The 12691-nt window shown below is 50.1% G+C and overlaps 1 long non-coding RNA gene across 1 annotated transcript; it reads right to left on the reverse strand.

Moving 5' to 3' along the window:
- Window positions 1-9931: 9931 nt before the first annotated feature.
- Window positions 9932-10702, reverse strand: LOC112957636. Its single transcript, XR_003251244.1, has 2 exons — window positions 10525-10702; window positions 9932-10007 (listed from the first exon to the last, which is right to left on the reverse strand). It is a non-coding gene; the product is annotated as an uncharacterized LOC112957636 (long non-coding RNA).
- Window positions 10703-12691: the final 1989 nt, after the last annotated feature.

Here is a 12691-nt window from a genome sequence, read left to right on the forward strand (position 1 = left end):
TGGGGCATCGCAGGTAGCTGCGGGGCCCGCTGGTGCAGGCGTCCTGGTGGCAGCGAGCACAGGTGACACAGGAAAGCACTTCAAGACTTTAGACTATTCAAACTTCTAGTTTTTAACMCAACTTTCTAGGTCCTTGGCAGCAGGAACAAGACACGATGAGAAATTAGGACACCCTGGCGTCTCCGTGCCAGCATCCTGCGAGAAATGGGGCACTCAGCCTGGCATCAGCTGCCACGGATGGGTACTGGGAGGTACCTGGATGCTGCTGCAAGATGCTGCTGCCTGAAGGCACCCAGATGGACTAAGGGAGCTCTTGGATTTCTTCTACACCTCATCAGAAGCGTGTTTGTTTTGCTGTATTTTTTTTAGACGTTACTTTTCTCAGCAGGACTCAGGAGGAGGACCCAGCTTTGCGGGAGGCTGCATGGAGATGCCTGGAGGTGCCGTCCACTTGGATTCGGTGGCTTCGCTGCCTTGATCAGCGGCACTCACATAAACAGCAGTGCAGCAATAGGCAGCTGTAATTAGAGGTRTTAATAGTGCTGGGAGCTGGGGGGAAGCACAAGAAGGCAGCGGGGAGCACAACTCACAATCTAAGGAGAACAACGGGAGGAGTCAGGAGACCTGGGGAGCTTAGGACCTTCCCTTCCTGCCACCTGCTTGGAGCCACTCACCTCCAGCAGGTGGGAAAATCAAGCCCCAGGAGCCCACATCTAATTGTGGGGGAAATATTGCCCCAGCTGATCGCTCTGAATAACTCATGTGGTTGTTACCAAGCACTCACATCGCGTGGGGGTCCTGCAGGAGCCCTGACCCAAGCTCCTCCAGCCCTCCACCCCCTTCCCAGGGGAGCCTGTCAGCAGCGGGGTGCAGGTGGGATGCTGGTTTTCCCTCCTTGTTYCCAGCATCCATCCCTCTGCAAGGGCCTTTGGTGGAAAAGGGGGCAGCCTCGGTGGCCTGCGCTCCCGCGAGACCGGAGCGGCAGGTTCGGCACAGCGCCAGCCCACGTGTGGCCAGCAGGCTCCGGCTGGCTGCAGCCTCCCCATGGAGCGCGGATTCCTCCGACATTCCCGGCACGGGTCATAGAGCCGTCAGCTGGGTGACCTGCGAGGCTCTTAGCGCCGTTAGCGCCTTGCCAAGCTGCCCGTTAGCGCCTTGCCAAGGTGCCCGCGGCCCCGGCCTGCTGCTGCTCCGGGCGGGAGCCGCTGTCTCCTTGGAAACCACAGCCTGGTCCTAGCAGCGGCGGGAGGAGGAAGGAAGGGGAATCGTTTCCCTCTGGAAGCAGCTGCACACGGGCGAGAGGCCGCCGTCCCTCGGCCGCGGGCTCGAGGTGCTGCGGGCAGGTCCCGTCRAGCCCCCCCAATTGCGTGGGGGGAGCCACTTCCATGTCGTGGCTCCGCATTGTCACCGGCTCGGGGCCCTTCTCTCAGCACGGAGAGGGAGGAGGTCCCGGAGCAGCCGACAACACGACGGCCGCAGCAGGAGGAACAGGGTCACTGCATGGGATGGAGGAGAAAAGGTGAGAGGGAAGGTGGATCTGGGGGAAACCTGAGGAAGAAGCACCAAGGGGCTTGTGTGGAGACTGCGCTGGAGGAGGTGGCTCCAAGGAGACCTCCCTGCAGCGGGAAGTTGACCACCCCCTGCTTGGGGACACGAAACCAGAACCGCTAGATGTTTTAGGTGCCCACGGTCCTGCTGCTCCTCTCCGGGCTCCCGAGGCTGCCATGTCCTGCCGGAGCAGATGGGCACAGCTCGCTGGGAGCCCACATCAGCTGGCGCCACACACACAGCCACGGCACCATCCCACGGGCGGCCTCCGGGCATGCCAGACCCATCCTTCCTCCCAAAATACCAGCTCCCAGCTGGATTCCTAGACCTGGCAGAAAGGGAACATGGACTAACAATGTGTCATTTCTCTTCAAGGACACAGATCCATGCAGGACATGTTGAGGCCACGCAGGCTGGAGGCTGCCCACGCACAGCCAGCATTGCGGGCCACTCACCGCTGCACTGGGACAAGGCCGGAGCTCAAACTGGGAGGGCTGGAAGGAAACCTCCCATGCAAGAGCAGCACATAAACACCTCACCTGGTGCAGAATTTGCCTCTAATCTAAGAGGACGCTGGCCTGAACGGAGAGAGGCAGCGATGAGCGCGGTGGTGACCAAGCATCTGTGCGCACAGCCGGCTGATTGCTGGCTCTGAAGTGCGCCCAAGCTGTCAGATCGCAGGGGCCTTTGATAGCAGATGGAGAGGCTGATTGCATTTGYTGATAATGGATTAGGAGGCTTAGCTCTGGTCTCGACTTTCTCCCGGTTAGCTGATTTCCTGAGGGGCTCTGCGGGGAGGTGTTACAAGAGATTTATTAACAAGATGAACTGCAACGCCAGGAAAAGCTACTTCTGCAAAACGCACTTCCCTTCTCATGCATGAACAGGTTCAAACCTCTGCTTGTTTGAATAAATGCAGCATCTTTACTCCTCAAGGGACTCAGGAAATTGCTCCTTCCCTTTCTGCCGATTGGCAGAGCCGCACAGATGCCATCAGAAGTTGCTTCAGGCCTCCCTGCCTCCCAATCCAAAAACAACTGAGACAGAGATGTCAGCAATAGCAAATACAAGCACCTTCGGAGCCAGGCATCCGGTACAGAAGAAAYTGTAAGGAGGGAGCAATAGAGAAGCCCACGTCGCACATTATTTCAGCGCTGTGATTCAGTGATACATTTAGTGCTTTTCTGAGCACTAAACTTCTCTAACTTGCTTTTGCAGCCGGGCCTGGGAGCCCAGCTGCTCCCCGTTGTTTTCACAGCTCTGCATTTCCAGAAAGGCCATGATAAAATTGTCCTTTTTGTAGTGCCTAAGGGTTTGACCGAAAGGCCAATCTCCCTGCTCAGCTGTTGGAGAGGGGGCGAGTGCTCCCCAGCTACCCTCACAGCCCAAAGAGTTGCTGTGCCCCAGTAAGTTGCTRGTCAGCATATTTGAATTATTATTCATTTTTCAAATGTTTTTCCTCAAAGTCCGTATGTGAATCCACCAAGCATTCTTCGTGCTGCCCTTCCAAGTGGACTCTTTTAGCAGTGTTCCCTTCTTTCAGGGAGGGAAATTGCTCTGCCAAAGCCACTTTGCCAAGCCCGCAAAAGTGATGGGATTAGGAATTTGGACACTGCTCTATGTCTATACTGTGACACTGCTGGCTTTTATAGAGACAAATGTGACTACAGCTACCTACCAAGCAGTAGCTACAGGGGAAATAAAGGAAGAGCAAAGAAAAAGGAGATCAGTGATGAGGGAGGCAGGAGAGAAACAGGGAAAGTAAAGGAATGAGAAGAGAGCAGGGAGGTAACTCGTGCATTTATCACTCTGAATCCGCAGGTCTAGGCGGGCGCTTTTGTTTGCTTTCTTTACACGCACCGATCTTGGCTGTTACTCTTTGCTGCTAGGGAACAAAATTGCCCTGTGCAATTGCACTGATTTCATTCTCAAGCAGCGCGGCGTGGCCACGCGGGGCGGACGCTGCCAGCTCCGACTGCTCTGCTCGACCCACATCCTGGGAGAGCACTCAGGGTTGAATAGGGAAAGGCAGCGCCAAAACTGCCTCCCTGCCATCGGGATGCCCTGGGGCACCTCCTGGAGCAGCCTCGGGACCTGGAAGGTAGCGCCAGTCGTCCATCTCCTCTGTCCACACGGCAAAAGGGCTGTCTGGGGCTATCTAGTAACACTCGGCTCAGCTCCCAGCCTGCGGGCAATGCTGTGCTGGCCAGCCAGCTACCGCAATTCCCCCCCGYTCCCTTCCAAAGCAAACACTGCAAGTGTAAATAAAGCAGAGACCACAGCTAGGCACCTTCCTGATTTTTCTCTGCCAGCAGTTATCTCTGTAGAGAAATTTTGTTTTTTCCTGCTGATCTACAACCCCTTTGCTCCCTGGTAGGGCATAGCTTCCCCTCYGTACAGCAACCCATCACCTCCAAGCGCTGCAAAGCCAAAACACAGTTATTTCCCCAAACAAAACCACCCACCGCTCCATGGCACGGCTTTGCACAACAGGACTTGCCATCTTGAATTAACGTAATTATTTGTATTGCAATAGCTTTCAAAAAGCCCCAGCCAGCCCTGGGCCCAGGTTGCACAAGAAACTCTACGGACACTGTTCCAATGAATTTGGAATTGAACTAAGCAGTCRTTTATGTGGTGCTCGTGCTGCTCCTGTGATACATCCACGCTATACAACAGCAGCCAGCCTTAGAAAAAGGTTTCGCAATTAACTCCAATGATAGCAATTAGGAATTGGCCGGCCTCTGGGTTTGTACACAGGATGCAATTACTGAGTGTCAGTATCTGCAGGGAGAAGCTCTGAATGATAAGTCTGATGCCACTCACCGTTTGGAAGCAAAGGTTTCTTCTGAAGCTGGGTCCCTACAGACCCAGGGGCATCAGGGACCATCCTGCCTAGGGGCAGGCGCCCCTGGCTGAGCTCCGACCTGCTCAGCACACTCACCCTCCTGGTGCTTTGGGTCCTTCTAGGCCAGGCTGACTGTAGCTGCAGGCTCTACATGACCAGTATATGTGAGGAGCCTGGGGGCCTGGAGAAGTCTTAGCTCAAGGGCAGAGCCTTCAGCCAAGCTTTTCCTCACGCCTCCTGACTCAGTTTCCCCCGTACATCTGTGTCTGCCCCTCCTCGCTCTCCGATGCTCCCGCTCCGGGTTCAGGGTCTCACCTGTCTGGGGAAGGACTCACGCTCATCTCCTGCTCACAGATCCAGACGTGTCACTGCTGCCCCATGGATGCCTGGAGCTGCTGGGATCTTCCCCTCTGGAAAGCCACACTCAGCAGTTGTGACCGTCAGCTTTTCGGAGAGAAAGGAGTTTACTCAGCAGCTCAGAGCAATAAGGAGGAAAGAAACAGCTCTAAAACAATAAACAGCCTGCTGCATATTTAATCTTACGCTTCACTACAAGCTAAATAAATTGGCTCTGCTCTTAAACACTGTCACTGCGCCAGGCAGCTTGGAATGCCTGGGAGCCTGATGGCAGCTCAGAGCCCGTGTCCAGCACGATCCATTCGCATTAGCGAGAGCCCAGGTCAAATCAGAGCTGTCGTGTTGCCTGTGAACAGCCCGTTTGCTCTCCAAGAATTAATCACTGGTCTTGTTACCTTTCCTTCCCGAGGGAGGATGGGGGAGCGGGGAAAGGTGTTGGATTGCCTGGCTCGTGAATGTCATTACAAGCCTAAAGCATAAGCTACCCCACGGACACGGATCAACGAGCCTTATTCTGCTTTCCACAGTGGCACAGGGGATCCTGGCAGCAAACGAGGCCCTGGGCAGAGGGAGGCCACCGAAAATGGGCAGCTCAGGCCGCACAGAAGGGTGCTCTAGTGCCTGCCGCAGATCTGAGAATGAAAAATGAATTCGGCAGCCGAGCCGCAATTCATCTCTGCTGACTAAGTCCTACCTTTAGAGCGGGGATGCAGGCGCAGACAACACTTAGCCTGGCCAATTTCCTGTGCTGATGCTTCACCCAAGACCCTGGCAGGAGAGACTCATTAATTACAGAGACTGGAATTGTCTCTCTCCACTAGATAACGGGGGAGTCTAATGCAGGTCAGCAGCTGGACGTGCCCAACAGAGCAATAAACCCCACTAGCAAATGCTGCTACACACACGAGCCCTTGCAGGAGACAGCTAGCTCCCCTGCGGGCTGCTACTGCACTGTGGCAACAGGTCCTTTTCAGGAACAGTGATGCTTGGGGATGGATGCTGCCACATTTGTGAGGGTATCGCCAGCTGTAGCCAGATGGAAAAGGCTCCCTCTCCTTCCACAGCACCCCTGCTCATTTCTACACAGTCATCTAGAGGAACTTTGCAAAGGGGATGGATAACCAGAGGCACCTTGAATACACCAAAAGTAGAGATACAAACACGAGCCATTTTCCACCTCTGCCAAGCAGCGCCCAAGCTCTTTCTTTAATTAGGGCCATTTCAATCACTGGCACAACAGGTGAACACAGGGACAGCACTAGGAGGGCTCAGGTTTAGGAGCGTCATCCCATCGCCTGTGTCCAAGAACATCGTGTTCCAGCTGCTCCAGGAGGGTGTTGGACACCCTCTGCAAACACACGACACTACCTGTCCCCCCCTGAAACTCATCACTGATTTCTGCTAGCTCAAAATTTGATTACAGTGCCCCACCATCAGGCCTGAGAGCCCTTCTGCTCTTTCTGTGCTCACTAACTACAACAACTTGGTCTATCAGGGTTTTACACACTTGAAGGGCTGCACATACAGCGCCCAATTAAAATTACGCACCCCTTAGCGCTCCTCACCTCCCAGCCAAGCCCACGGCTTGGCGGAAGAAGCTGCTACAGACAAAGGAGGGAAACAGGGGAGGAAAGAAATGAAATTACATCCACTCCTACCCCAACACTGCCTTTTTTTTTCATTTTGATTAAAGATGCATTTTGAGACCCTGCTGGCTGGTAACCTCCTGAGGAGCTGACCTGAGCTGGATGAACTGAGAGGCAGCTGTGGGGAAGGGCACCTTGGCAGGGGCTTGGTGCAGAGCAGCGGGGCGGCCGCGGCAGCACAGCTCCCTCTGCGGCGCTGCGAGGGCTCAGCCTTCGTTCGGAGACTGGAGACTTTAGAGTTCTCTTGTTTCCAGGCTGCTCTTTGGTGGGATTCTGCCTCCTTCGTCCTCAGCGACCAGCTCGGACCAAGGCTTCTGCAGAGTGAAACAACCGACAGCAACCACGCTACTTATGYACAGGCAGAGCATCAAGAGAGCCCGTGCCAAGGCACCAGCCCCCAAATCTGGCTTTGCGACACTCGGAAGCAGATTTGCAAGGTGTTTAGCGTAGAGTTGCGAGACAGACATGGTGCATTTCTGCCYGCTCCAAACACACGTCCTTTCCATCCTCGCTAAGCCCTGCAGGGCCCAGGGTGACGGCGAAGCAGCCGCCGTGGTGCCTGCTACTGCGGAGCTCAGAGGGGATGTGCAAAACGAGTGCCCCGAGGCCTCGCTCACCAGCACCCCTMCCATAAAGGCACAACACCAGCCACGGGTGACCCTCAGACTCAGACTAAGTGGCTTGTTTGAATTCTAGAAAAGCATTTGCAGCCCAGGGTAAAAGCTATTTATGGAGGCAGCAGCCTCCCAGGATAGCTTGGCTGCCTGAAGGTGTACACACTGGATTAGCTGCGAGCAACATGAATGCTAAGCCCAGCTCCGCCAGCAGTAACATCAGAAGCGCTGGGCAAATCATTTCACCTTGTCTCAAAGTTGTCCTGTTTTGTGGTATTTATCCTCTGTTGAAGTTTGTGGGGGGAGGAATTTGTTAGCACAGGAGATGCAAATGAAGCCTTGCACTGCAGTACTTTGCACTAGAAAACACTGAGCGGTCTCTACATCTAAGTACTATTGATATTTTAAGTCTCTTAATCAACTAGAGAAAAAAACAAGTTAATTTTGGAGTTTCAGTTAATGACCCAAGAACAGAAGCGTCCTCACTAAACATGGGAGAATGCCACGTTCCTGACCACCACGCTGTACTTTCAGTCACTCATAATCTACCAGGGAACTCCCAAGTTTTTTTCTGCTTAGCCAAATGCCCTAATGCTGCAAGACTTTGTCAACATACAAAAAGATTTTTAAGTAGCACGGCATTACCCTTCACTCCAAAATAAAGTGACACATGCACACACGTGCAAAGAATAAAAACAATGTATGTCACCATGCACTGCTCAAAAGCCAATGCACAGACACAGGACTCTTCCTGCACTGGGTACAAGTGTGACTGTCCTTGCTGAAAGATGGGCTGGTCTCCCTGGACAAGGAGCTCTGCTCATCTCGCATCAGTGCTACTCCGTGTAATGCATCATTTCATAACTCACTATTGCATTAATATAAAAGAAACCTCCAACAATCCCTGTGTTTTGCTTCTGTTCTCTTGCTCATCATGCCCTTGCTGTGGTGCCTCTCTGCTTCTCCTCACTTGTTAATGACCATGCTCCACCGGTGTAGCCAAGGCTCTGCTCCCTCATGAATCCAAATCTTTTCCTTTCATCCTGCAGTGCCTCCAGACAAGCAGGGGAGGCAAACTACACCTGGAAAACAGAATCAGACAGGGTTTCTTTTTTCAAGAATTCACACTGGGGTGTGTAAAATTGCCTAAGCACAAGCAGCATCCCAGGAACCCCTTCCCCAGCCTGGTCATGAAAATCAAGTAAAACCTCAGTCTCCTGGCGGAAATTTGCTCCTGCTGGCTAAGAAACAAGGTGTGGTTATCCAAAGCTTTGTGGGAGCCACGGGAACGTGTCTATTGGGCCGGAGTTGCCCCGTGGCAAACACTGAGCGGTTTAGCAAGTGCACGTGGTTACAAGGCTGTGGTTGAGCTACCGAGCACCGGGGTGCACCGCCACCGTGGAGGCTCCGCAAGGCGAGCGGTGCCCGCAGTGACACAGGGGCAGGTCCCCAGCAGCCAAACAAGCAGCAGGACAGGTCGTCCATGGCAGCCTGAGTCATGCAGTGCCCAGCAATCCACAGACAAGCTCATGGGGTGCAAGATCAAGGCAGTAWGTCAGCAGGAAGGCTGGAGTCATGGCAATGGGTACATGGCCTCCTGCTGGCAGTGGGGAGAAAAGCCTCTCTGAACACCTTGGTGGCAGCCACGGTGGCCTCTTTGCAGCCAAACCCAGCAGGCACCTTCACTGCATACAGTGCCACAAGCTTCCAAACAGGAGGCTTCCAGTGCTACAGCAGCTCATCCTCTCCTCCTGCTCCCTGGCACTGCTGCTTTATTTGTTTGCTGCAGAATGTCAAAGAATAATTTTATTAGCTGGTAAGCCTAAATCTGATTATTTCCACATGCACACGCTGCCCTGGCCTTCCCTCCCAGGCCTTTTTGGGGCTGTATCAAATACCAGCATGAAGCCCAACAGCAGCGCTCCGTGACGACTCGGACGAGCACCCGCAGAGACACCGAGCTCTGTCCTCTGCCACCGTCTGCGCCGGGCACCTCTTCCCATCCCGCTGCCACACCGGAGAGCCTGCAGGATTAGGCTCTTATGAAGCATAATTACTATAATTATCCACAAATATCATTGAGATCAACCTGTGATTGCTGCTCTGTTTCATGCTGAAAGGAGGGAAGGATGGCATGTAAATGTGAATGCTGGAATGCTTCCCTCTTATTCTGGTCTCACTCCTGCAGTATTTTCTTTAGGACTGGCAGCTCCTAAGTGGTCATCGCAGCCGTGTTGGCACCTAGCAGCCCAGCAACCTGAGCAGCCAGCAAAAAGCATCACTGGTTCCACTGTACTCACTCCACTGCCTCCAATGGCACCTAGGTCAACCCAGCTGCGAGGCTGGGTCACCAACACCCTGAACAACACCCAGGAGAAAACAACCTAATGGCAGTACCAGCAGATAGATCTTTTTTTCCCTACCCAGTGTCAAGGTGGGCTAAGACTGTGTTCATGCAGATCAGATATAGATATTCTATAAGATAGCACACAGCCCTTTGGCTTCCTCAGGGTTTTTAAAGGAGTGATAAAAGTAACATTCACCACATTCCTAAAGCTTTAGCAAATGAGTAGTACCCTCCTTATATGGAGCTTGGCTTTCTATAGAAATAAAACGCATGTTTCTTCATCTATCTATCTCCACTTTCCTGGCCAAAACCCAGAGAAAAGCCTAGGCTTGAGCTCTGCCTCTTTAACAACCACATCTCCACATGCTTCATCCAAGCAATCTCCCTGCGAGCGATTGCAAAGTAATCGTTCTGACCACTTCTAAGAAATGAGCTCTTAAGTGCTGAAGTGGCAACGCTTAGGAGAAAAGCAAAATATTGACAGCAGAACACAGGTCCAACTATTAGATTTGCTCTTAAAAATCGTACCTTTTTATCAGGAGTAAAATCAGTAAATTAGCAGCCTTCCAGAAAATGGGTAGGTCCCACTAATTCAGATTCAAGTGGGCTGCTTGAGTGATCTGTGTTACAGAGTCCTGCTTGCACTGCTGCAGAGGAAATATGCATTTAGTTTCACCRGGACAATCACTCAGCACTTAAAGAAAGACTCTATCAGCCTTAAACCTCTGCTAGCATGAACCAAATAGCAACGTATGATAGCATGGCTCTTTTAACCAGGTTATTATCTGTGTAATTGTGCTTCTACAAAGATTAATAATCGCAACAAACTCTGCAGGTCAAACATTAGCACAAGATGAGTGGCTCTGGCAAGAGGCAGCAGCCGTTGCTTTTAGTCAGGGTGCTTAACTGAAGCTAATTTCTGCAAGTGACCTTAACAAACAGCAGTTTCCCTTTAATAGGCAGAATGAATGATTTTACATTTGAGGCACACACCTCCTTTCCATTTTCTTCCCTTCATGACATAACTTTGAAATGCAAACGCCAAAATGTCCTTTTATCCCAAGACTCAAAGGGTTTTGTGTAGAGAAAACCAACCTAGGAAGTTCTTTCATATCCCCTTGTATAAAAGATTTTAAAATCAGCTATTGAGTATAGATTCTATACCTTGGAAACCAGAATACTAAGGCTGTCCCATCTTCACACTAGTGGAACTAGAGCATATTTCAAAAGATCCTGCAGATTACAGGATCTTCACGGAAAACGCAGCAGGCCGAGTTCCTTGAGCTGCCCTCCTGGCATGGAGCACGTCCCACCTTCCTTTGGTACGTTCATCTCTGCAGTCCTCTCTCATCAAMTCCTCTGCTCCCTGCAGGTCCTCCAGCTACAACAGCAAAATACGACTTGTGTTTTACTCATGTATTTTACTTGCCTAGTTTCTGATTGAACAGCAGCCCTCCTCACTCACATGTGAGATAAACAGAATCCAAAGTAACAATCTATCACATGTAAGTGCAATCAATTTTACAAGGGACCAGACATGCAGCACATGAAGTTAATAGGGAAGAAAACATGTGAACTTGTCAGGAACCTAGAAGATGGACAACACACTAGAAAAAGGTTAGAAGCAGCACAGTGAAAAAGGGTTGGAGTCTTTACAGCAGGGCCAGTTTTCATAAGATGAACTCTCCAGTGGAGCACAGGAAGGGACAAGACTAAAAGTGACCACCCATGTCCTTAAGGCATCTCACTGGTCTAGGCCATGAGTAGAATTAAACGGCTCAAAAGGGCTGTTTAGTGCCAAAAAAAAAAAACAAAAAAACAAAAAAAAAAACACTCCTTTTCCTAAGCAGGTGCTTAGAGGTGACACAAAACAAAGCACTTAGAAGATCCACCAGCCAAGACTATTTGTCTCCTTTCTGCAAAGCCCCTGGCACGAGGACACAGTTTAGAACAGTGACAAGAGCAATTTGACAACTTAACAAGCGTATTAGCAAAGACACTGGCTGTGATTCACTTTTATTTGCATGGCTGTGACAATAGAAAGAAAGAGAGTAGAGAAATGTTTTCACTCTGTACATTCACTCCAAATCAACGTTTTCATTTTAGGATAATAATTTTGGGAAGAGGTTTACAATTAATGTACCCCAGTTCTAACCCAAATATACCTTTTATTAGCATTAAAAAAAAGAGGTTTAAACCAGTTTAAACTGGACTTTGCACAATATCAAGTTGTAAATAAAAGAGAAGAGATAGCTTGGGAGAGGACTTGTCAACGGCTGAAATAATAATGAACACAGCAGAGAAAATATGAAACAAATAGTAACTGAGTCAATGCCAGCACCAACTAATGCTTAAACTCAGCTGAACAGCTGAGCTTAGCTCTCCCTTCACTTGCCTGCAGCGAAGCTGTCTGCCCAGTTCCAAATTGCTTGTATTGCTCTCCCAGGCCGTTTCTTCCACTCTCTGCTCATTAACGCTTTCTCTGTGGCACTAACACCAGATCTGGAGTTAAGCTAATCAAACATCCTTCTCAATTTATCCATGGAAACCACAACAGCCAAGAGTCTCAGCGCTGCTTCTCTCCAACGTGGTCACAGCAGAATGTCAAGTATCTTATTAAGTGGGTAACGTCTTGACTCATCTTCACCTTTAAATTCTTTTTTTTTTTTTTAAATGTGTGTGTTTCTGCCAGCATGTTAGAAAGCCTAATGCAGGACATGAAAAACATGGTATTAACTAGTTCTCATGYACAATTAGCTTGAGTGAAGCCACAAGAATTCCAGTAGAGGAAAAATAATTTAYAAGATGAGCAGTATTTTCTAAGTAGTTCTGCTCTTTATCTCAGCCTTCTAACCTACACAGTATTTAAAAAAAAAATAAAAAAAAAGTCTATCACTGCATTATGACCAAGTTAAGAGAAATTCTGAAATTTTCTCTTTGCATACATTTTGATGTTATCTCAGAAAGAAAACCACCTGCCAAGCTGGGTGCATATAAGATCATATGCTTACGACACGTATGAAAGACTAATTTTTAACAGCTTCCTTTGCACTTAAATGTCAGGAATATCTGTTTTCATTTCCTCTTCAGTACTTGTGTGAAAAACCTGGGGATGTGATATATCAGGATAGGAAACCTTACTGACAACATAAAAGGATAAGGGAGCAAAAACAAATGAAAGACAGCTTTCCTTTAATTAAACAAAGCACCATAATGTACAAGTTTGCTGATAAAGTTAAACTCCCAACGTAAACCAAAACCACAATACAACATATAGAGCAAAAGTTTTTTTTCAAATCCCACTGAAATGAAAACTAAAAAAAAAAAGATT

The sequence above is a fragment of the Nothoprocta perdicaria genome, unplaced genomic scaffold (assembly GCF_003342845.1).
Source record: "Nothoprocta perdicaria isolate Ctin4 unplaced genomic scaffold, notPer1 scaffold_75, whole genome shotgun sequence".
NCBI lineage: Eukaryota > Metazoa > Chordata > Aves > Tinamiformes > Tinamidae > Nothoprocta > Nothoprocta perdicaria.